This window comes from Microtus pennsylvanicus, chromosome 1 (genome assembly GCF_037038515.1).
Source record: "Microtus pennsylvanicus isolate mMicPen1 chromosome 1, mMicPen1.hap1, whole genome shotgun sequence".
Classification (NCBI taxonomy): domain Eukaryota; kingdom Metazoa; phylum Chordata; class Mammalia; order Rodentia; family Cricetidae; genus Microtus; species Microtus pennsylvanicus.
The window spans coordinates 45,281,989-45,306,467 of NC_134579.1; the positions used below are offsets into that span (position 1 = coordinate 45,281,989).

The window sequence follows — 24,479 nt, forward strand, 5'->3', positions numbered from 1 at the left end:
GCATTATAAAGACTCAACAAGTTATATTTAGGAATATATATATGTGTGTGTATGTGTGTGTGTGTGTACACTAACAATGAAAAGAGAGTCTGTGATTTGAAAATATGCAGGGAGGGAATATGAGGTATGCATGTATGGAGTGTTTGAGGGGGGAAAGTGAAGGAAGAAATGTAATTAAATTACAATCTCATTTTTAAGGTACTTAGAAAAATGAAGTTTTGTATTCAAATTTTTAGTTATTAAATTTTTAATCCCTTAATATATTTGTGTAGCTGTACTCACCAGTTTTTACTGTATATTAGAAAATCTTGTATGTGGAGAAATTACTTATATTTTCTTTAGCACATTTGTGGTTTAGTCTTTTTTAATATTTATATCTTTGATTTAACTAAAATTTTCAATATATATGCTTTCACAAATACATTTACCCTTGTTTTTGAGTGGAAATAGCAGTTTTATTTTTCACTTTTTGTCCCTTAGACTTCTTAGGATGGCAGAGATTAGCACAGAGACAAAAGAACAGAAAACCGGAAATGTCAGAAGTGACATACAGTTTTTTAATCCATCACTGATGTCTACTGTTTGTGACATAGGAAGTCCCAAGAAATGCTTTCATTTATAAGAATAAATTATTATATTTTGATTGTCTAAGCAATGATTAAATCAGCAAAAGCATCATAGAGTAAATCAAACCCCTAGTGAGATACTTTCAACAGCAAATACAGTTCATATGGTAATGTTAATTTTACTTACTTAAGAAAAGCACTTATCAGTAAGACCCTGTAACTGAACAAGTGAATAAAAACGTGAATGTTGTAATTTGAGCAAGATGCAATAACCACGTGATAACCTTATTTGTGTCTTGAAAAGTTCGCTCCATGTAGTCTTCATTATTAAAAGGCAATTTTTTCATGTAATTTTAATTAGTTTACAAAAGAGTTTAGGCTAAGGATTCTGATACCGTGCATCTTTATAATGTTTTATTTTTAAAAAGCAGTTACAGATGTTAAATATTTCGAAACCAAAGAACCTTATCGTGTTCAACATGTATTTGGTGTTGGTGCCATGTGATAGTCACCAGATCTTCCATGCCCCAACTCCTAACAGTGACCCTGAGGTCTCCAAAGAAGATGGCAGGGCAGTACGACAACTCTACCTGGATCGTGTTAATGCTACCCACGGGAAAAGACTCCACCAATCGCCAGAATCCGCTCAATCTGTGGACAAGCAGGACATTGAGAGCTCATCACCCCGCTTTGTCTAGACAAAGAGGAGCTTACTTTGCAGGACAGCCATGACAAGCTCAACATAGGCCCAATTTTCGGCAGTTTGCCCTATGGCAACATCTACCTGATTCCAAGAAAGACCACAAACCAAGATCAACCAGGCACTATCCAGAAACAGACCATCCAAAGGAAATTCCTAATATTCCGACCATTGTAGATAGGATCACCTGCTAGCACACACCCATCGCTTTTCACCAGGACACCCCTAGGCAAATGTCAGCTAATCAGAGACATTGAACCTTAGAAATTCCGCACCCCAACCTCTGCTATTATACAAACCCCACCCCCAACTGAGCTCAGGGCTCTCTGATTGTGACAATCCATTTGACACATGGAGAGTTCGAGTTCGAACTTGAATAAAAATAAAGGCTCTGTGCTTTTACATACAGAAAAAAAAAAAAAGAATGTCACTAATTCTCCTTTTTCCCCTAGTTCCCCCATCCTCCCCTTCTCCCTTTTCTCTCCCCATCTCCCCTTACCCCTATCCCACCCCACCCCCAAGATCCCAATTTTCTCCCCGGCAATTTTGTCTACTTCCCATAGCCAAGAGGATAACTATATGTTTTTCCTTGGGTTCCCCTTCTTACTTAGCTTCTTTAGGATCACCTATTGTAGACTCCGTGACCCTTATTTATGGCTAGAAACCAATTATGAGTGAGTACATCCCATATTCATCTTTTTGGGTCTGGGATACCTCACTCAGGATAGTGCAAAATTCGAGAAGTCATTGTTTTTTACCGCAGCGTAGTACTCTAATGTGTACATATTCCACACTTTCTTCATCCATTCTTCCATTGAGGGGCATCTAGGTTGTTTCCAGGTTCTGGCTATTACAAATAATACTGCAATGAACATGGTTGAACAAATGCTCTTGTCATATGATAGGGCATCTCTTGGGTATATTCCCAGGAGTGGTATTGCTGGGTCCAGGGGTAGGTTGATCCCGAACAGTTTGGATGTTCACCTTCCTAGATATGGACAGAGGGGGGAGGACCTAGGACTTACCACAGGGCAGGGAACCCTGACTGCTCTTTGGACTGGAGAAGGAGGGGGAGAGGAGTGGGAGGAGGGGGAGAAGGATGGGAGGAGGAGGAGAAGGGTGGGAGGAGGGGGAGGGAAATGGGAGGCTGGGAGGAGGTGGAAACTTGTTTTTTTTTCTTCCTTTTCTCAATAAAAAAATAAATTAAAATAAAAAAAAGAATGTCACTAATTTTTCTTCTACTTTCAACTTAAAATTTTTCATTATTATTTTTGTGCATATGAGTGTTTTGCCTGCATGTATATTTGTGTGCCACATACATTCCCCATTGCCTTCAAAGACCAGAAGAGGATATTGGATCCCCCAAGACTTGGACAGTTAGAATTATAGACAGCTGTGAGCTGCTATGTGGTACTGGGAATCAATCCTGGGGGTTCTAGGAGAAGCAGGTACTCTTAACTGCTGAGCCACCTGTCCAGCTCTCTTTTTAATATCTTTAAATCATATATAATCATATAGACTTTTTCTCTTCTAAAAACACACCTAAATATAAAACTATTTGAGAAATTCAAAATGTAAGAATAAAGATAATAAAGTCATGTTTGATATATTTACAATCAAAAGAAAGTCATTAATATATTGGTGTTTATTTTTAAAACCATGGGCTATGCTCACAATGTATAGTTATAGTTTGAATTTTTTGTTAGCTAGCCATGTGATATGAAAATATCTTTTTGTTAATAAATAATTTTCCTTGAAATATTTATGCAGTCCATAAATGTATGCTATGCCATCTCAATAGTCTCTTACTTGTGCACATGCAAGTTGCTTCCAATTTTTCTATATTGAAAGTAGAGGAATATCTTTGCGAAGATACTTTAATGGACATGCCTGATAAATGAATAGAAGGCTGTTATCTTTTTAGCCTTTTGATGTGTTTAGCAAGGCCATTTGTGTGCATGCACACATCTATGGCTGATCTGTACCAGCATTCTGTAAAGGAGCTGTTTGCTCATATCACTGTCGGTTGGGAGCAGAAAACTCTGTGACCCAAAGAAAGCTCTCAGTGGTTTAAGAAAGGAGAGAAGAGAGTGACAGGAAGAGGTCAAGCAAAGTGGACATTTTTGGTTCAAAACTTGATACATACTGGTAAAGTCCATAAAGTACAGCTTTCCTCAAAGTGAGCTTGTGTTTTACAGGCAGTCAGTCCTGACTGAGTGCTAACTTGGCAAGATTGAATGTCCCTTTTTGCTTGGAGTCAGTAACCTGACCCTTCAAGCGTATCCACACATTCAGTGATTGAGACCACTTACTCATACTAATCATTGCATGCAGAAAATACATAAAAGATTTGTATTCATCACTCAATATGTTTTGCTGCTCAAGTGTCATGAAACATTCAGGGTATATTAACTGGCAAATGCACACCTGGAGTATGTTCTTAGCTTTAGAAACTGCTAATTTAAAAAAATCAAATATTTAATTTTGAGGGAAAAATCAGTTTTGGATTTTGAGCATATATATCATCTTTCATTTTGGCCCAATTAACCCAGCAGGTGTGTGTAAATTAGGTCACTACTTTGTCACCGTGGTAACACGCATTGGGAAGGTGGATCTTAACCACCTCTAGCACAGGTGATGTTGGCTGAGTTAGTAATAAGAGGTGCTTTTAAAACAAACACGGTGAATTTAATATGTTACAGTGTAAAAAAAAAAACAGTCTGACGCTGGGTATCGGCAGATAGTTCTCTATGACACAAAGCAAGTACTGCCTGAAATCTCCATTAACGAGAAGGTTTAATGAGCCCGAGAATCAGAAATGTCATGTAAAACGTACTCAAAGTGTCTGAAAGGACAGACGCTGCAGCATTATGAAGTGATGGGCTCATTTCTCATAGAACAAGGGATTTGGGGGTCGGAGATCAGTTCTCTAGAACTTAAAAATGTTTTTAGAAATAAGTCGTGATTTTCAGAAGGCCTGTGACATTCTGATTATTTACTAGAGTGTCTGGAATCTAGTCAATGCTTAGAGGTGTTATTTTGGTTTTCATTTGTAAGGACTGTGCCTAATACTTTCTTTTGTGTGCTCTATTTTAATCAATATTCATAGTTGCTCATGGGGTAAAGCGTTGGCAGAGTTGGTTTCTGCCAGCACTCCAGCACTGATACTGTCTCTAACTCAGGCTTCCCACCAGGTGGAAAATCAGACATGCCTCAAGATCGCGTGTAGCGCCTGTGCAATCTGTTTGGCTGTCGAAGGCTCCAAATCATGTGGGCATTCTGCAGCCCTACAGAGTGGTAGAATTTCCTCACTTATCACTGACAAGTTCACACCTCTTTTGGTCATTAAAATTGTAAATGTGCATTATCAGATGCAAAAACACAGGCCAATGATCTTAAATCTATTTCTAAGGAAATAAGTCTCAGGCTGTTTCAGCCCTCAGTCATCGGTGCTGTTGTTTCCATTGTTCCTATGTTGCGGGTTCATATGTAGTTTTATAGCTTTCAGTTGTCCGCATGTCCTCCCTAACATTTATATTACTTATTGTAATTTTGAAGCAGTTTTATTTCTTATTTTTCAATGGCATTTAAGAAACTTGAATTCCCCTCATGTTTATTTTCACTTGGTTGTGACCGCAGCTTTATTATTTATTTTGTGTGTTTTCAGTAGTTAATATTTACAAAACACTGAACAAACTCTCTGAGATTGCTTTCTATAATCTCCCTCTCTCTGTGCATCAAGGATGAGAGTTACTAAGGGAAGAGGCACAGTGAGTCACCATGTCACAGTGTGTGTATGGGGAGTTTACTTCCTAGGACAGTCAAGGATCCTGGTTTTCAGGTTTATTTCTCTTTTTCATTACCCAAGAGCCCTGCAGGCTTGGAGACTCACAAAGGGACACCTGAGCTGAGTGGGGAACAGTTGGCTCAAGTGCTCTTTACTTGTAACTTGTCTTGCGTGTCCGTCCTCTTTATGTTCAAGTCTTCATCCCATCAACTCCCAGTGGACCTGGAAAAGCTTTTATTTTGAAGAGTGGTTTATTACAAAAAGTCGTGAAGTCTCAAGGAAAATCTATGAACCTAGTGCGGGTGAGAGTATGCTTTGTTCACTAAAGAACAGCAGCCAGCATTTGAAGACCTGGTCTGTTCAGCAATGAGGAGAATGGCAGCCCAGATTAGTATTGGAATGAAAAATTTATCAAAGGATCCGAGGTTGTTTTAGAGGTGGGACACCAAGCAAAATAAAGGGGCTGAGTTATCAAATGTAGTAAAGGAACTTATGGGAGAATCAGTGAATTTGGGCCTGAATTGTGGTAACCATGCTGTGGGTGGGTGCAGACACTTAAACAGAGTAGTTTCTTTCATTGTTTGATGAAATAATTTTTACCCCTTTTAAGTAGCATGTTAAAAGAGAAAGAGAGGTTGGTGTGACTGAGACAAAGAGCTTACACAGTTATAGAACTGGTTGGGTTTTATACCTTCCTTTCCTGAGTATTGTCCTTCAGTACAATACAGAGCCATTTCTTTGTTCTCACAAGCTAGCAGTTAAATTGTATGTAAATGTATGCAAATTAGATGCTGTCTAATAAAGAGAGTCATTAGATGGAAGAAATATTTAGTTTAGGGGAAAAAAGCAGGTGTATTGTGTAAGAGAAAATGTAACACTACAAAAAAGCCCAAACTTCTGTGGACAGTTATAGAAAAAAATTATTAAAATAGATTTTTAAAGACTTACGTCTTCTTGACCTTTCCTTTGTGCTTATATATATGTGCTTGTTTTTAAAATATTTACATATAAAACTAGAGGATTGGCTTCTTTCCCAGAATTACTGGAAGCACCTTCACCAGGAACATTTGGACTTGAATAATCTCCACAGCAGCATTTTTTGAATTAAATGAAATGTAAAATGAATGATTATCCCAAGAAGAAGCTGTTTTTTAGGTTGGTAAATACCCATGGTCTCTTGACAGATTCCTTGCACCAGGTCATTCTGGTTACTTTTAGTTTACCTTTAAGGAGGAAGAGTTCTGATTCCATTCCAGACTCTTAAAAAAAAAAATCCTTAAAAGATATATAAACTGTAAGTTTCTTGAGAGAACCTTGCAGTTTGTTATGGTCAGTGCCTTGTTCAGTTTGTAATGCAATCCTAGCTTCTTCTAGACACTTTCATCTTGCTTTGAGTGACTACATGTGACTAATTCCTTTTTTTGATCACATATATGGTTATGGGTATGTCAAATACCTTTGTAATCCCTGGGATTAAGGTAGTGAACCAGTTCCCATGTTTGTTTGTAGCACTTATGATGTAAAAGCTTATTAAAAACACTGTAATGCTATTCAGCTTCCTCAAGTCAGCCATGACAAAAATGTGAAGTGCCCATCACGTGTGTCTCTCATGCGATATTTGTGGGACAAGAACAGGTTTGCCAGTGGCTCTGGGAGTTCAGAGTCCACAAAAGGAGCTGTATATACAACCATTTAGTACACAGAGGTTTGAAAAGTTACAAACACAATATGGGAAAATGAGGCAGAAATTCTGACCGCCTATGGGGGTCTCAGAGATGATTCCTTAGAGGGAAGGGAAGTTGAAGTAAGAGCTGGCAAGGAACAGATGGTTGGCTATGATGGAGTATAGAAAAACAGGCTCTCAAAGTTCTCCACCTCAAATTCCCAAATTAGTAGAAAGTTACTAGATCTTCTTTTATTCTCTTGTGAATTTCTAGGAACAGCTTGACTTTAACCTCTGTGGAAACACAAATGAGAACCGTGATGGATACAATAATTACTGAAGTAAGTCATATTTATAATCATATTCAGTCATTGACTGAGAAATAAAAAAAAATTAAGCAAAAAGACTTTATAACTTTTTGGTTTGAAGACATTATAAATATAAAATTGTATTATTACTCAATCTGTGATTCTGTCTGTGTTGTGAAGTCATGTTTGGGGGTGAGAGGCTTAGGTTCCTCCTATAGGATGCTTCATTTGTGTCTGCTAGTATATAGACATATTTTACAACATTTTTGTTAAGCTCTTACTTTGTTTTTATGGCAACCCTTGAGATATCATAACTAGTGTTACCATTTCCATTATCAGTAGGAAGGGTGTGAGGTCATAAACATTGAGTCGCTTTGCTGGGATCACACAAAGTAAATGGCCATACCGTGCTTCCCTGAGAATCTGTCTAGTTCCTTTTCATTGGAACAGAAGCAACATACATCTTGGTTTCTAATTTTATTCTAAGTGTTTTCCATTGATTTGGTGATATATTCTCATTTTTCCACTGTAGTGTGCATGACATATCAAAGATTGAATAGAGGGAGACATATATATGAAAAACTTGAACATTTTGGTATCTGAGAGTGTATATAAAAACTGTAATGGGACTGTGGACTGAAAGAATTTGAATTTGCTTTCTTGACTTTTGAGTCACAGAGAAGATTTCAATGTGGGTGCAAGATGTGCTGCATTGAACTCATCTTGGAGTTAACCAAAGGGATGAGGGACTAACAGCTTTTGATATTACTTAGTGCTTATTATTGTTATTATTATTATTTCTTTTTAATTATGCAAAGTGCTAATCAGTTTGATTATGCACAGTGCTAATCAGGTTAATTATGCAAAGTGCTAATCAGTTCTTCTTGAAGCACACGAGGAGAGCAGAGGTGCTGGCGGTGAATGGCGTAGCTGGTTGGGGGTGGTCACGGCAGTCATTCTGTATTAAGATAGGAAAAGACAAGATAGCAAATGGGATTTATCTATGAAGGTAAAGAGGAAAAGAGAGAACTGTGGGCACATGCAAGATTATGGTTTGCACAGGACAGTGTTTAGAATGCTTTTCTCCCTGTTGTATAGTTTGATTGGATAGTCTGATATATTTGAAGGTACTCATTTGAAGCCAGAAAGGCTACAGAGGGAAAGAAACAGAGTATTGTATAGCTAGACAAGTTGTCAAAACAACTTACTGTAGTTGGCAAGCACCAAGTCCTGAGAGGACAGTAGAGGAAGTAGAATCTAATAGACCTACACATGAAAGAGGGCATCAATAAGGAGAATTGAAAAATTAGCAGAGTGTCATTCTGATGAGATAGATAGGGCCACCTCACTACTGTATTGTAATTGGGCTGGCCATCTGTGCAGCATATTTCCTGAGGTGAAGTGAGGGCTGGTTTCTTAGTGCTGGCAGTAGTCTCTGTTGAGAGTGCTGATGACGAATATGACAATAAGGGTTTTATGGAATAGCTCCTAGTTGGATCAGCTTGGTTGCCACTGGAATCAAAGTGAATTTTAAAATTAACTTGCTGGTCTGTGCTTATTAAGCCGGGTAACTTCCTGTGAAGATGAGCATATAGCAATATACTCCCATGCTTTTATAGAACAATGACCAGAGATTTCCCCTAGGAAAGCCTTTTTATTCAGTCTTGTTCTGTTTGATAAGCTATCGATGAAATGTTGCAATACCTGCTTGTTTGAATGAATTCACAGAACAGAAACCATTTCAGGTTGCTAAGTGAATATTCACATTTTATAGAACTGTTTTCAGTCTGTTTGACTTCCTTAACTCTAGATTTGAGCTGGAGATTTATAAATTATTTGGAAAGAGGAGGGTCTGATTTTCTCAATTACTATAGGACAGTATTTTCTTTTTTAAGCGCATGTCCAAGCACAACTCCTCTTCACAAATACCTTATGTGAACTGGATTTCTGTCTGTCCGAACAGTGACAGCAGTCCCACAGAGACAGAGTCACTGGTGGAGCCTCCAGCCCAGGGCATATTAATGACTTATTTGTCCAGACAGCATGGATTCCTTGATAAAAATAAGCTTTCAATTTTTATTTTTTCTTTAACCACTACCAATTTCCTTTTCAAATATGAAGAGAATGACATAAATCTTTGGTTTCCAAGGAGAGTCTGGAAAGAAATAGATTGTTAGAAGACAGTGCCCATAAATTGAGAAAGCCTGTTGGGGGCCCTTTGGGAATTTGGCTGGGAAATTCTTTAATAAGTAGTCCTTCTGCTCTGCTTCATAGGAACTTGGTTTTAGAAATGAAACATTGCTTGTGTTTTCCCCACTCCTAAAAACAAAGATAAAGATGAAGTATTCATATTAACACTTTAATAACATATTTTGAATCACTTCTTAATAAACCTGAAAACTTTTCATAGTGATTCTAACTAAAGGGTGCCTTATAAATAGACTTCTGTGGTATATACTAAACCCTTGATTTTTTTCTGAAGGCCATTGAAACGAACAGCATTGTGACATAGACATTTATAATGCCACTTGAAAGTTTCAAGGAGAAAATTATGTGATTCAAATAGCAAATGCAAATATGGCCTATGCACTTTTTATGTATTTATAATCATATCACAGACATGCTTGTACATATAAACCTACTCATTCCTTCATTAAAACCAATGTTCTTTGAGTAAACAATTTGCAAAAAATATATGCACTGTGATAGTTACAACACCCAGAATTCTCCTTGGTACTGGATTCCCTGTTGGCCAAAAACAACACAAGTCCTTATCAGGAGGGTGCTTAGTGATAGGATTAAATGGTATTTACCTCATGATTTTCAACTCTAAGAAATTGATTGTCAGAGGCTAGTACCCACAGATTTAGAAAGTCTTTTGGGGACAAAACTTTTATGTTTTACTTGTTCTCAAATTTTCTCCTCACAGACAGCATATAAATCAGGTACTTGGCTTCAATATTCAGTTATGTAAAAATTAAGATGTTCTACTAAAGTGTTTCTAAGGTGAACTCATCTTATATACCACGTATATATAGCTGGCCATGAAATTAATTTGTATGTTACCATGAGAAAAACCTTAGAATTATATGAATTTCTTTCAGACTTTTATCTTTTTGCAAATAAGTAATTGTTGTTGCCCTTGTTGTTGTTGTTAATCCCAGGCATACTCCCAGTGTTTGGGTTTCTTTGCTGTGACAAAACAACATGACCAAATAACAAGTTGGGGACGAAAGGGTTTATTTGGTTTATAGTCCATATCAACGAAAGTCAGGATAGGACCTCAAACAGGCCAGGAAGCCAGAGGAAGTAGCTGATACAGAGGCCATGAAGGGGTACTGCTTACTGACTTGCTCCCCATGTATTGCTCAGATTGCTTTCTTATTGAACCTAAGACTCCCAGCCCAAGAATGGCCCCAACCATAGTAAGCTGGGCTCTCTCATATCAATCACTAATTAAGAAAATGCCCTACATTTGAATCTTATGGAGGCATTTTCTCAAGTGATATTCCTCCTCCTAGATACCTCTGATTTGTTGAAACAAATTGTTGTTAGCATGAAAGTATCCAGCATACCTAGCTTGAATTTCATGTTAAATTGAATATAGATATGATGCATTTTGGAATATTCTTGGGTTTCAAACTTAGATTTCCCAGTTACTGCTGAGAAGGTCATAATATATTTGATCTTCATGACAGTTTGGTTTTCTGTATTAGTTGAACTAAATCATGTAAACCATGTCATTGAGTGCCCAGTGGTTCACAGGAAGCTGTGACTCCTATCTCAGTTCTTTTTTTTTGACAAGAGTAGCCTCCCTAAATCTGCTACCCAAATACCATGAACCAATGCAGTTCCTTTTGTCTGGTCTGCTTTTTTTTTTTCATTAAGCTTGTTTTTAAATTTTCTACTTTCTCTTCCCTTATAACTTTCTTGTTCTTCTTATGTAATTTGACCACTCCTCAACTTAATCATTTTTTGGTAATTTGTATTTATTTTATGTGACATAGTCTTGATATTAGCAGTAAGAATGTGTATACCTGTAATTGAAGCCAATTAAATAGAAATGTATTGTCTTCATCTGGACTGTAACTTAATTGTTTGTTGTTTTATCTTAACTATACTGGAAAATTCTTGAATGTGAAAGTAACAATTTAAATTCTTGTTTATCGGGTGTGTACATGGACTCTACCAAAAGGCATCATACAATATACAGGGGATGAGGAATTTTAAAGCAGAAAAACGCATGATCTGTTGATGAATAAATTATTGAGGAGGTGAAGATGTTGAGAAAGCTTCTTGGGTGAAATATTAGGAAGGCATGTTAAAGGAAATAGTGCTTGGACAAATCCAAGCACTTTTCGAAATAACCTTAATTTTTTTGTTGGGAAACATGAGAAAAGATGAATTCTAAACAGTGAGGAGAACATAAAAAGATTAATGCATTAATCCCAGCACTTGGGAGGCAGAGGCAGGCGGATCTCTGTGAGTTCGAGACCAGCCTGGTCTACAAGAGCTAGTTCCAGGACAGGCTCCAAAACCACAGAGATACCCTGTCTCGAAAAACCAAAAAAAAAAAAAAAAGATTAATGCAGAGAAGTTGACTGGCAACAGGATGGTAAGAGAATCAGGGATAGAATGAGGAGAATAGATTGGGTGCTTGTGATGAAGGACCTATGAGTGCTTTATAATCTTGTAGTCTTATAGTCCTATCCTTTCAAAATATGTAAATATTTGTGGTAGAGAAAACGTTGTGAGATTAGTGAGATGAGTTAGAACATAAAGGCACTTGCCATCAAGTCTGATAACCTGGGTATGATGCCCAGGATCCACAAGGTAGAAGGAGTGGACCAACTCCTAAAAGTTGTCATCTGACCTCCATATTTATGCATAGCATGCAGACAGCAGATAAACAAGACAGTCACAGACACACATAGAAGCATATAATATTGCAAGAATATAGACATTAGCTTTTTGTGAACAACAGAACAATACAAAAAAAGGAAAATGGAACACCATGTGAAAAAGGTCAAGTTTATTTTAAAACATGGGTTTCAGTCACCCTTTTTGATTACAGTTAAAGTACGGCTCTTTGTATGACTTAGACCCTAGAAGGTGAGGATGTGAAAGAATACATTTTATATTAACAAACTATTGTTTGAAAAGATGAAAATTGAAGGACAACAATGATGTTCTGTTGACATTAGGTAAAAAGTATGTCTACAAATAAGCATAGGCTTATGGCCAACTCTAAGAAAGTGGAGATACTGATTGGTTAATTTTTTTAGAGTTCTGGGCCTGAGGGATAAATATGACCTATGTGTGAAAAGAACAGAAGACCTTGGATCCCCATGACTGTCTACACTGTTTATTGGAAGTTGGTTATTTTGACTAGCAGTTAACTAAAAAATTAGATAAACCGTAGATAAGCACTTGAGTAATATTGATAGGGATCTGAACATTAATTTGCAAATCTTGAGTTTTTCCTGCATGTGGTTGTAACAAAGATAAGTCCATGTACATATTAATGGCTCTACTTAATTCCACCATATAACTGAATGTACCTGTCTGTGCCTCTTCCTTGCCTACATTGATTCCACCATATAATTGAATCTCTTACCTGTGCCTCTTCCCTTTCCTCTAAGAACTCTGTTCATGACAAGACTTCGTATGTGGAATAGGAAACAATTGTATCATGATCATGGGAGTTAAAATTTGACACTTGTGTCAAGATAAGAAGAGGAAGTGTGGATGCAGGAAGGAAGATAAGTATAGTAGAGCTGTCAGGGATAGGTAGGCTCTAGTGGGATGGTAGGGGAGAAAGGAAGGGTAGAAAGATTTTTAAAGCACCTTTTGAAAATGTTTAAAGTGATCAACACAGAAAGGGAATTCATTTATTTATTAAAAAAATGTATTTATTTATTAAGAATTTTCACCTCCTCCCCTCCTCCCATTTCCCTTCCACTCCCCCCACTCCTACTCCCCCTCCCTCTCCAGTCCTAAGAGCAGTCAGGGTTCCCTGCCCTGTGGGAAGTCCAAGGCCCTCCCCACTCTATCCAGGTCTAGGAAGGTGAGCATCCAAACAGACTAGGCTCCCAAAAAGCCAGTACATGCAGTAGAATCAAAACCCAGTGCCATTACCATTGGCTTCTCATCAGCCCTGAATGTCAGCTACATTCAGGGAGTCCGGTTTGATCACATGCTCTATCAGTCCCAGTCCAGCTGGCCTTGGTGAGCTCCCATTAGATCAATCACAACATCTCAGTGGATGGAAGCACCCCTCGTGGTCCTGACTTACTTGCTCATGTTCTCCCTCCTTCTGCTCTTCATCTGGACTTGGGAGATCAGTCCAGCGCTCCAATGTGAGTCTCTGTCTCTTTCTCCATCTGTCGCCAGATGAAGGTTCTATGGTGATATGGAAGATATCCATCAGTGTGGCTATGGGATAAGGCAGTTCAGGCACCCTCTCCTCTGATGCCCAAGGACCTACATGGGGACATCTCCTTGAACACCTGGGAACCCCTCCAGAGCCAAGTCTCTTGCCAACCCTAAAATGGCTCCCTTAATTAAGATATCTTCTTCCCTGATCCCATATCCTCCCTTCCTCCATCTCAACCATCCCATTCCCCCAAGCTCTCCCCAATCCTCCCCTTCTCCCTTCTCTCTCCCCATTTCCCCTTCCCCCCATTCCATCCCCACCCCCACCCCCTGCTCCCAACTTTTGCCCGGCTATCTCCACTCTACTGGATGCTTTCTTGAGAAACTGGATGAGATTTGGAATGTTTTTCAGTGGATGTTTCTGACTGGCTGCTGGTCTAAAGTAGGTATTCTGTGAGACACAAGTTCATTCTCATATTCCCACAACCACCAGCACACAGAGTGAAGAAATGAGTTGTGAATGTGTGTGATTTATGATGTTTATCACTTATCTCTGAATTTAAAAGTTTAAGGAAGTAGAAGGAGAATGTCAAACCAGAGTGGGTTTCCTACTAGACAGCAGGACCCTGACCCTGATTCCATGTGTTTCCCTAATGCAATTTTTACTTATGTATTTTCACTTTTTACTAATCAGATAAACAAAGTTTCCTGTTAACCTGTATACAAACTTGTGTATAGGTGAGAGAAGAGACTTGGACTTTTCAGGCATTATTTGTGGCCTGCCATAATCATCACAAGATTATATGGTTAAGTAATCAAGAAATTTTAGCAAGTAAGACACTATCAATTAGAATACTATTAGCCAGTATTGTTATGCAGGAATTAAAGTCCACCTTGGGTAGCTCTTGAGCCATGTAATTTTGCTCTGTACAATTGACTACCCATCATTTATATTTGATATTACTGAATTGATATGTCTGGAAACTTAATAGCATCCCAGTGCTAACGTCAAGGACTCTGATGATTTCTTAACACGCACTACACATTTTTATGCAATACGTTTTATCCAAAATCAAATGTCCATTTTGGAGTCCTTTCTTAAAAATATCTTTGTATTCTGGAAATAATACTTTTTTCTTATACTTTCATTTTCTTAACGTTTTAGAAAGGGAATTCTGGATGGGTAATGTAACATTAAATATATGGCTACACAAAGTTTAGAAAAACTGTGGCCATCAAAAATAAATATTGGTAATAACACTGATGGAATTTCACATGTGTAGTTTATTGTGAGAAAACAAAAAGATTTGCACAGATCTTAGATAAGAAAGCAGGCTTGCTGATTAGCAAAAATATAAATGAAGGCATCTGCTGGTAGACTTGCCTCCTTGCTTCCAGTTCAGAGAAGGCACCTTAAGTCAGATGCAGTTTTTATATCGTCAGCAGTATTGGCTCTACTATTATTTTAAAGGAAGCAATCACATATTTTAAATCAATAAAATATATAATTATATAAGTATATTGCTGTTAATGAATTTACCATAATATAAAAAAAGAGGTAATAATATTTCTAGTTACAGAATCTCACAGTTTGAAGGCTCCTTTATGGTTTGCATCTTCACTGTTGTGTTAGTTTTAGCGTTACTATCTTCTACCCAGTAGGAATGCAAGTAAACATGGAATCTCTGAACCCTCCACAAAACTACATGCTCTTACCTCTGCCTTACCCTTAGGTGTATGCTGAAGTCACTGTGAGATTCTTATGTTTGGGTTTGATATCCACAGTCTTTGGATAGGAATCAAGTTGTGCCTTTACTTTTGCATTATGCTCTAGTCTAAAATAGAGACACAGAGTCCAGTTGGAGAGCAGTTTCAGCAGCCATCCTCTTTTGAGTATTTGAGAAGAACTCCGGAAGGCTCCTGCTATGATCTATAACAAAAACGGAAAGGATGCCTGCAAAACAGAGGAGGAGTGGTAGAAAAATCAGGGCAAAAACACGCGAGGGAATTCTGTAGAACTCATTCGACAATTTTTAAGTTGGCTATACGTCTGTGAGTTCTGATATTAACCCTGTTTATATGAGGAAGTTGAAGAAAATAAGAAGCCTTAAGAATCAACTGCAGGACCACAAGGGGTGCACCCACCCACGGAGACAGTGGGGCTGATCTATTGGGAGCTCACCAAGGCCAGCTGGACTGTGACTGAAAAAGCATGGGATAGGACCGGACTCTCTGAACATGGCGGACAATGGGGGCTGCTGAGAAGCCAAGGACAGTGGCACTGGGTTTTGATCCTACTTCATGTTCTGGCTTTGTGGGAGCCTGACCAGTTTGGATGTTCACCTTCCTGGACCAGGATGGAAGGGGGAGGACTTTGGACTTTCCACAGGGCAGGGAACCCTGACTGCTCTTCAGACTGGAGAGGGAGGGGGAGAGGAGTGGGGGGAGGGGGAGAGGAGTGGGAGGAGGGGGAGAGAAAAGGGAGGCTGGGAGGAGGCAGAAATTTTTTTTCAATAAATAAAAAAATAAAAATAAAAAAGTAAATAAAAATAAATCACTGAAATACAAAAAAAAAAGAATCAGCTGCAGATTATTTTTAGGAAGTAGCAAATGATGAGATGATAGTCATATAAAAGAAGTTGAAAATCTTTGGCTTGATTTAATAGTTATGCTGGTTAGTTTTTGTCAGCTTGACATAAAGCAGAGTTATCATGGAAGAGGGAACTTCCATTGAAGAATTGACTCCTTCGGATTGCATTTTGGACATGTCTTGATTAATAATTGATGTGAAGAGCCCAGCCCACTGTGGGCAGTATTAACCTGGATAGGTGGGCCCGGATTAGACAGAAAGACTGGGAGAGCAAGCCAGTAAGGAGAGTCCCACTGTGTTCTCTGCTTCAGTTCCTGCCCCCACTTTCCTGCTTTAATTCTTCTGATGGTGGTCTATATCCTCTAAGCCATATAAACCTTTCCTCCCTTTATTGCTTGTATCATGATGTTTACCACTGCAATGGGAAGCTAGCTGAGACAATAAGCAGGGAAATCTGTGATATAAGAGTGGATGAATGAAAGGTAGTGTGTTAATCTTAAAAAAAAATAAAAGTCTTGACAGACATTGAGGAAGTACCCAACAAAATTCTTTTGTATTAAGTAGACCTGAAAAGCAAGCTTTTGAGGCAGAATCTGAAGAACACAGGGGAATCATTTTCTTCCTAAGTACATTTATTCAGTATTCCAGTGAGTCTTGAACTAGGGACTTAAAAATCTTTTTTTTTTTTTGACACTGACATTACGCTAGTTACCTCCCATGTTTCATTCCTATCACTAGCAAAGATGGAGCTGTGCTAGTAACTCCAGAGAAGCAACTTGGATAGACACCAGAAGACGCACAGGAAGACCATGGCTTGGTAGGGATATTTAATCAGAGCACTCTTGTCAGTTGGGTTGTTTTGCCTGCACAAGGATGACCGCCTGAGGTAAGGTAAATAGACTGGTTATCTGCAGTGTCTCAGTTCCTGGGTTCCCTTTCTGCCTGGGCAGCATTTCCATACTGAGTTGCTACTTTTATAGTGAAAAATAATTAAACCAGTCTAAGTATATTTTATTATAAAACTGATGAAATCTTTTTGTACAAGCTAATGAAATATGATAATTATTTATTTAAAAATGTTTTTCATGTCCAATTCCATTGATCATGTGTATCAGGAACAAATGAAGATCCTAAGTATGGAAAAGGACTATGTTTGCATTGCTCTGCTTGTTTGGACATCCCTAAGCAGGATTCATTTTTTTCTGTTTATTGACAGTACTCTTTCTTCCTTTGTAAAATTATAATGTATACATCACCAGCATATATTTGGTTGCATTATGAGAGTAGGTTTTTAGTAAATGTAGCCAGAAGGAAATATAAAAATTCATTGCACTAGTTTTAAGGCTTTGGGTAAAAGAGGTTTGTTCTGTGAACTTTGAATTACATAAGACAGAGTGCTGTGTTTAGGAGACATAAAAGCAGATTAAAAGTCAAGGAAAGCAGCATTGCTTCTCCTTGGAGAGTGCTTGGCTCTTTATCTGCTAGGGGAAGAGGCAGGCATTACTGCGATTCTCCCTGCTCTGAGATGTCTGTCAGTTGTGGTTACTTGGAGAATTTTGGCAATGATACACAATTTTCCTTGAGAAAAATAAAAATGGAAGCCATATATTGGAATTGGACATGGTTTTTTATTTGCTTTTATTTTCATTTTCCTTAAAAATCATTTTTTCCTTCCTTTCCCAGCAGTTGTAGCTTCTTTGGTTTTTAGCGTAGAGGGTAGGGGGAATATAGATAGGTCCCCTGAGACTGAGTAAATGTCACTTATTTTTCTTTTTATGTGTACTTGTTAAAGGCATCACACCGACCTTAACTTTAACTAAACAAAGATATTTGGCAGAATTGGCAAAGAGTATGACTCTGTGTGCTGAGAAGGGTTCCAAGCATGCAGTGTAACCCATGTAACTGAAATGGAATTGTCCACCCTCAGCTAAAACTAAGTTTTATCTGAAAACTTGAGGTGCCCATCTTGTTGATACTTGAGAATACTTGAGAAGTATTTTTATTCTTGAGTGCCTTAGAGCTGGGATTAAAGTTCACAGACAGAAATTGGATTGGCTGGATAGTACACAGTGAGACACAAAACAAGCCTGAGCTTTTTGTGTTAATTCCTTCACTGTCCCATAACCTCTTACTTCCCAAAGTGGAGGGCCACCTCTGTCATGTACCTCGCTGTCATGGTGAATCATGATGATTCCCTACCAGTCAGGAAAGTAAATATTAGTCATCTTGTCTAGAACAATCCACCTGATGGTGTTTGCTGTCTTTACCGTTTACTTCTCAGGAACAGTCTGGGGATTTTGTTTTCAATATGTGTCTTTCTTCTCTTCTTCTAAGATTCCAGTGTTCTTAAAATGTCATGCCCCTCACGGGCTGTGGTGGGGCAAGCCTTTAAACCCAAAACTCAGGAAGCAGAGGCAGGGATATCTCTATGAGTTCAAGGCTGGCCTGGTCTGCAGAGTGAGTTCCAGTACGGCCAGAGTCTCAAGGAAAAATTAAAAACATCATCCCCATTCTCTGGACCTGTTGTTTTTGCTTTTGTTAAAGGAGCATGTTCCCCATGCTGTGTTGTATTATCTCCTGGTTTTCACTAGGAAATGTTTAAGCTGCATTCATGGCTAGGTTTATGTGCATATATGATATACTTCACATGTTGTATTGATCAGAGTACTTGGGAAGGAGAAACATTAGCATCCATACACTTATAGAAAGAGGTTACATGAGAAAATGACTCACAGGATTATGGAGTCTGTTTAGTCCCAAGGTCTACAGATGGGTGAGCCAAAAGATAGAGGCCTGAGCATTGAAAATAGATCAGATGGCATTGCTACAGTCTGAAGACCACCAGGCTTAGCAAGAACCAGTGTTATAGCCGGAGTCAGAGGAAGGAGAGAGGCCCTCTCACTTGCCAGGAAGTCACCATTTGATTCTGTTCATATCTTTGATTGATTGGATAAGGCCCATCCATTTAATCCTGACAGAAATGCAACTCACAGTTCTGTGAAGAAGATTCCATTGCTTATTATTTAATGATTGTTTATATTTTGTCAAATAGAATGTCTCTCTTTCCTACTCACTGCTTAACAATAGATAAATAGTTAACCTTACTTTACTCAGATAAACTGAATAAAGCCCATGTTCAGTCTCAAAGCTGGTTCCTGAGGTTGTTGGTTTGACTTCTGCAAATAACACAAGCTGTGGACACTAAATTTTCTTACATATAATGACCTACTGCTTGTGTATAACCTACACACATCTTGAATATTTAAAATCATGTTTAGATTCCTTTGAATATCTAATACAATATAAATGCTATATAAATATTTGTTTTACTAGATTGCTTAATAATGACTAAAAGTACATGATTATCAGATGAACATTGTTTTAGAATTATTTTTGATCCATGGCCATATGAATTTTTGGATGCAGAACCCAAGGATACGAGCAAATCATTTTAATAATTAAATGAAACAGTTTGTGTAAAATACTCAATAGTGACTAATGTTTTATTTGTGTACACATATAATTAAGGTCCATAGTGATAAAAGTCTGGTCCAAAAACCATAAGTGAATGGTAAGAATGAGCTTTATCTTATGCTGTCTTCTTCCCAAGTCAGGTATTTCATTCTTCCTGTCTTAGGCCTTTGAAGGGAGCAATATAATGGAAGGGCTAAGCTTGTCACATTAGCCTCCTTGAGTTAAAGTCCTCAGTCTCTCACTTGCCAAAAGTTTAGAGAAGTTACTTAACTTCTCTGTTCATGTGCTTCCTCATCTTCAGAACAGGGATAACAACATTCATAAAGTAACAGAGATGTTAAATTATTTCTAGGAATAGTGCCTTTATCCATGAATTTTAAAGAAACAATTTCAGACACAAAAGGGAAGGGCTCATGGAGAGGTTTCTGTATTCACCCTCAAATTATGACATCTGGCACTTGGATTTACGGACAATATAGGAAATCAGTGGAAATATTCAAAATATGTTAATATTCTTAATGTTACAGATAGCTTTCTATTGCAGTCAATTTGGAAACAGTTTGAGATGGTAAAAATCATGAGTTTTCTTTAGAATATTTGTGTATCTTTAAACTGAAATTGAACCTAATAGATAGGAAGAACTTGATGTAGATGCACTGTGCCTGTGAAGTGGGGGAATGGTGGATCCACCACTATAATAAGAATTTGCACTTTGAAAGGTGCATAAGAAGATACAGAAATTGAGAATGTTATATATGACTTCTAATATGTCAACCAAAAACAGTTGAAAACATAAAATACTTTCCTACATATCCTTGTTTTCATATTTGCTTGAAGGTCTAAACACACTGGAAATAGACACCATGGGAAAGCATCGTTTGTGTTGGTGTAGGAGGCTAGAAGTGTTGACTCAGTACATGATCCTTTTGTGTGATGAATTAAATGTCACATGCTTCAGTTTTCTGTGTTCTTTCAGCCATGTTACAATAAACATGATTTTGTAGGAAGAATAGGAATGTTATTAATGTTTATAAGAGATACGTGAGAGGTTGAGTTTCTTTTGGTCATTATGAAACAAAACTCCAAGAGAAAAAAAACTTTTTTTTTAATCCTTGGAGTAGTATTAAAAATCACATTAAGTGCAAGCTATTAAGGGAACCATAAAGTTCATATGTAGACTAAAAGGAATGTGTCAATAGAGAAGTGAAATTGTGGGAGAAAAATTTAAGAAAATATATATCATGTTACCTTTTGCACTTTGATATAGTCCTCAGTTTCCTTTAATTTTTGACATATAGTAATAGCTACAAGTTTGACTTCTGTTATTGAATTATCTGTAGCCCATTTGCCTCCTGTAATTTGGGAGTTTTTTTTTTCAGAATAGGCAACAATTATGGTTGTTATTACATGAAAACTATTAGGAAACAACTAAAATTGTATGCTAAATATCCATATGATAGTAGCTACTTTTATCATTTTATTTTAAGAGAATTACAAAACTTTCTTTTATATAAATTTTTTAGCAATTGACATGAACGTTAATCAAAGGGAAGAATAATTACTAAGAAACCAGGGACTGGAAAGATGTTTCAGTCAGTGAATCACTTATGTTCAGGCCTGAGGACCTGAGTTCAGATTCCTAGCACCCATACAAAAAACCAGCCATGGTTTTGCATGCCTATAATCCTAGAACTGAGAATATAGAGACAAGAGGATACTGGAAGGGTTGTTGGACATCCAATTTACTAAATTGGTGAGCTTTGTATTGAGTGAGAGAGCCTTTGTCTAAAATAAGGAGGGGAAGGGGAGTGATTGAGAAAGATGCTGGCCTGTACGTATACATGCATCCACATGCATGCACACATATACAAGCACATATGCAAACACTTGGGCATATACAAAACCACAAAGTTTTTCAATAGGTTAAATAGGAATAAAGGAAAGAATATAATTGATCTTGAAAAATCTTTTTGGCTTTGACTAAATAAATAAGGGAAATGAATAAAAATGACAAATACAGATGTTCAAGAAGATTCTGATTGAACTCCAGTGAATTTTATAGATTGTATAGCTAGAGACACTGTCAATGGACAGGTACCTTGAGTGACAGTGGAGTGCTTGGGGTGGTTGTATCACTGTCAAGAAGGTATATTCAGGAAAGTAATGTGAAATAATTCCGAATGTAGTAATGATTTTACATGTAAATTTCAGTGTACAAAATCATGGAGCCAGGAGGTAGAAGCAGATTCACCTAGTTTCTTTTGTTTTATAATTATTTACTATATTTTTTTATTTTATATATGTGTTTATATGTATGATATGTGCATGTCAGGGAGAGCTATGGGAGTCAATTCTTTCCTTTGGCCATATTGGTCTTGGTAATTGAATTCAGGTCATTGTGCTTGATGTCAGTCAGCTTTACCTGCTGAGCTATAACACCATTCTTTATATCTAGTTTCTTATTTTCCTATTTTAGAAAGTCAAATGCATCAATACCATGTCTTAGCTTATTTTCCTTTATCAAGGAGTGGTTAGATTGCTTTTTATAACATTGCTGAACTCCTACCTAAAAGGTAACATCTTTCTGCTTCTGATTTAGAAGAATAAAACTTAAGGTTACTGCTAGTACCAATGGTACGTATTAAACTTAGATGCCCTTCACTCTTCTGACTTTCTCATAATGTAAGGAGTCTGTAACATGTCTGAAAAAAATCCATTTTCAAGAAGAATTAACTACAAAAGCGTATTTTCTGGCCTAAATGTGAACTGGTCAAAATTGAGATTATTTTCAAGTAGCTAAGTAGATTATCAGGGTGTGATATTAGTTTTGAAAAAACTAGAGACAAATTTCTGCTGTGTCACGCGTAAGAGACTTTTCTAGATAACTGAGGTAGGAAGATCCACCTCAACTGACTGATGTAAAGAAGTAGGTGACCTGAGCACTGATATTCATCACTCTCTGCTTCCTGCCTATAGATGCAGTGTGATCAACTCTCTCATGCACATGCTGCTATGGCCACCCCTCAACTATGAGCCAAAATAAACTTCTTCCTTAAGCTGTCTTTTTCTGGTATTTTGTCACAGCAATGAGACAGGTAACTAATATGCAGGGTAAAATATGTTCAGATATGCATGTATCTCTGCAAGTTAGGATTTAGTGTGTTATTCTTTGATGTGTGGTGATTTGAATGAGAATGCCTCATAGGCTCATGTGTTTGCATACTTGGTCCACAATTAGTAGAATTGTTTGGGAAGGTTTAGGAGGTGTATCCTTGTTGGAGAATGTGTGTTGCTGGGGATGGGTTTTGAGGTCTTAAAAGACTTAGGATGTTCCCCAAATCACTTGCTCTCTGCCTTCTTCTTGTAGATCAGGATGTAAGCTTTCAACTGTTTCTGTGACCATGTCTTTGTTCCTCCATTCATGTACCTAACCCTCTAAAAACTTAAGCGCAAGTTAAGCACTTTTTTTTATAAATTGCCTTGGTCCTGGTGTTTTAGCACAGCAAATGAAAAGTAATTAAGACAGAGGTATTATTCCTGAACTTCTGTTTTAGTTGTAGGTATAACCTACTTTGAAGTAGTCCAAATGAAACTGTATTTGTGTAAGGTGAGAACTAAAAAGAATAACGATTAATATATAACTCACATTGTTCAGAATCCGTTTGGTTGTATGAATAAATCTCTCAAAACTTAATCCAGTTATCTAGGTATTTATCACTCATCCATTTTATGGGTATTTGTTTCAATTAATCATTATTCTTACATTTTTCTATAATCTCATTTATTTTAAACAATAAACTGGATTGTTAAATAGTCTGTAATTTAGGAAAGAAAATGCTAATGGCAAACAATACTAACAGATTCATAGGCATAGCTTGCCTACAGGTATACTTTATACATACATACTCCTCCAGACTCACAGAAATGGTGGAACCTCTGAAAACAATACTTCTTCTTCTTCCAATACTTGGCACACAGTATGTGATCAATAAATCTTTGCTAAACAAATTCATACTTTTATAAAGATGATCTCTGTTTTAGATCCACCCATATATGATCAAATCAAATAATTTTGCTTTATCCCTAATGGGAAAATTATGATGTGGTGTTTCTAGCTTACAAACATAACCTGTTCCACAACTCAGACAGGTAGTATTGAATGTGAGGTTGTTTTCTGACTATTTATTTAGAAAAATCATTGATTCATACAGTACTTGCTATGGCTTCAGGTCAGATCTAGGCTCTGGAGACTGACATGGTATTAAACAAGACACATAGTTTTATTTACATAGACTCAACACTGGTTCTTAGAAGTATAACTCTTAGAATTGTGTTTAACACATGGCTTAGATCAATATTTGCCAAGCAATAATATTCTTAGAGAGTGGCCCTAATATTTTCAAGGATGTTTATTCATTCATTCATTCATTCATTCATTCATTCATTCATAGCTCACAGCTTCTGGACTAAACAAAATTCATGTGGAACAAGTAGGTAAAGAAAATACAATGCTTTAGATATATTCTCATTACATTTCATTAATCTTCCTGGGCACCTACTTCTAAAACAGAATCATCTTTCTACTTGCTTTTATCTTTGTAGTGTGGCCATGATAAGCTAAGGTCATGTGATTCTCAGCTAAAAATAATGAAGATGTGATAATATTCTAATTCTCACAGAGCACCGCATAACTTAGTAAATTAATGTTTGCATAGTGCTTAGAAATCTGAGGTTGAAAATTGCTGAGAGAAATGTACAGAACTATTATTGCCACTAACATTATGATAGACAATTTTTCTCCACCAAAAAGACCTCACTGAATTGGTGTTTATATTGTAAAGATGTATGTCACATTAAAAAAATAAATTAACAAATAAATAAATAATAAGATGTCAGTATATATCTAAATGGAAAATAAATAATGATCTGTCCTTTCATTATAATATGATTTTAAAAAATTGCCAAGGAATCACTATTGGGGGAAGTAAATGGCATTTAAGACCTGATGATTCACTA

At 37.2% G+C, this 24,479-nt stretch overlaps 1 protein-coding gene across 16 annotated transcripts in view; it reads left to right on the top strand.

Moving 5' to 3' along the window:
- The window catches only part of Zbtb20 (zinc finger and BTB domain containing 20), a 766,528-nt gene that overhangs the window by 225,260 nt on the left and 516,789 nt on the right, over positions 1-24,479 (top strand). For 3 of the 16 annotated variants that reach the window (XM_075962896.1, XM_075962754.1, XM_075962743.1), the window contains exon 4: positions 6,991-7,057. The exons of the other annotated variants lie outside the window; for them this stretch is intronic. The gene's annotated coding sequence lies outside the window, so the exon portion shown is untranslated. The remainder of the gene's footprint in view (positions 1-6,990; positions 7,058-24,479) is intronic. 16 annotated transcript variants of the gene reach the window in all.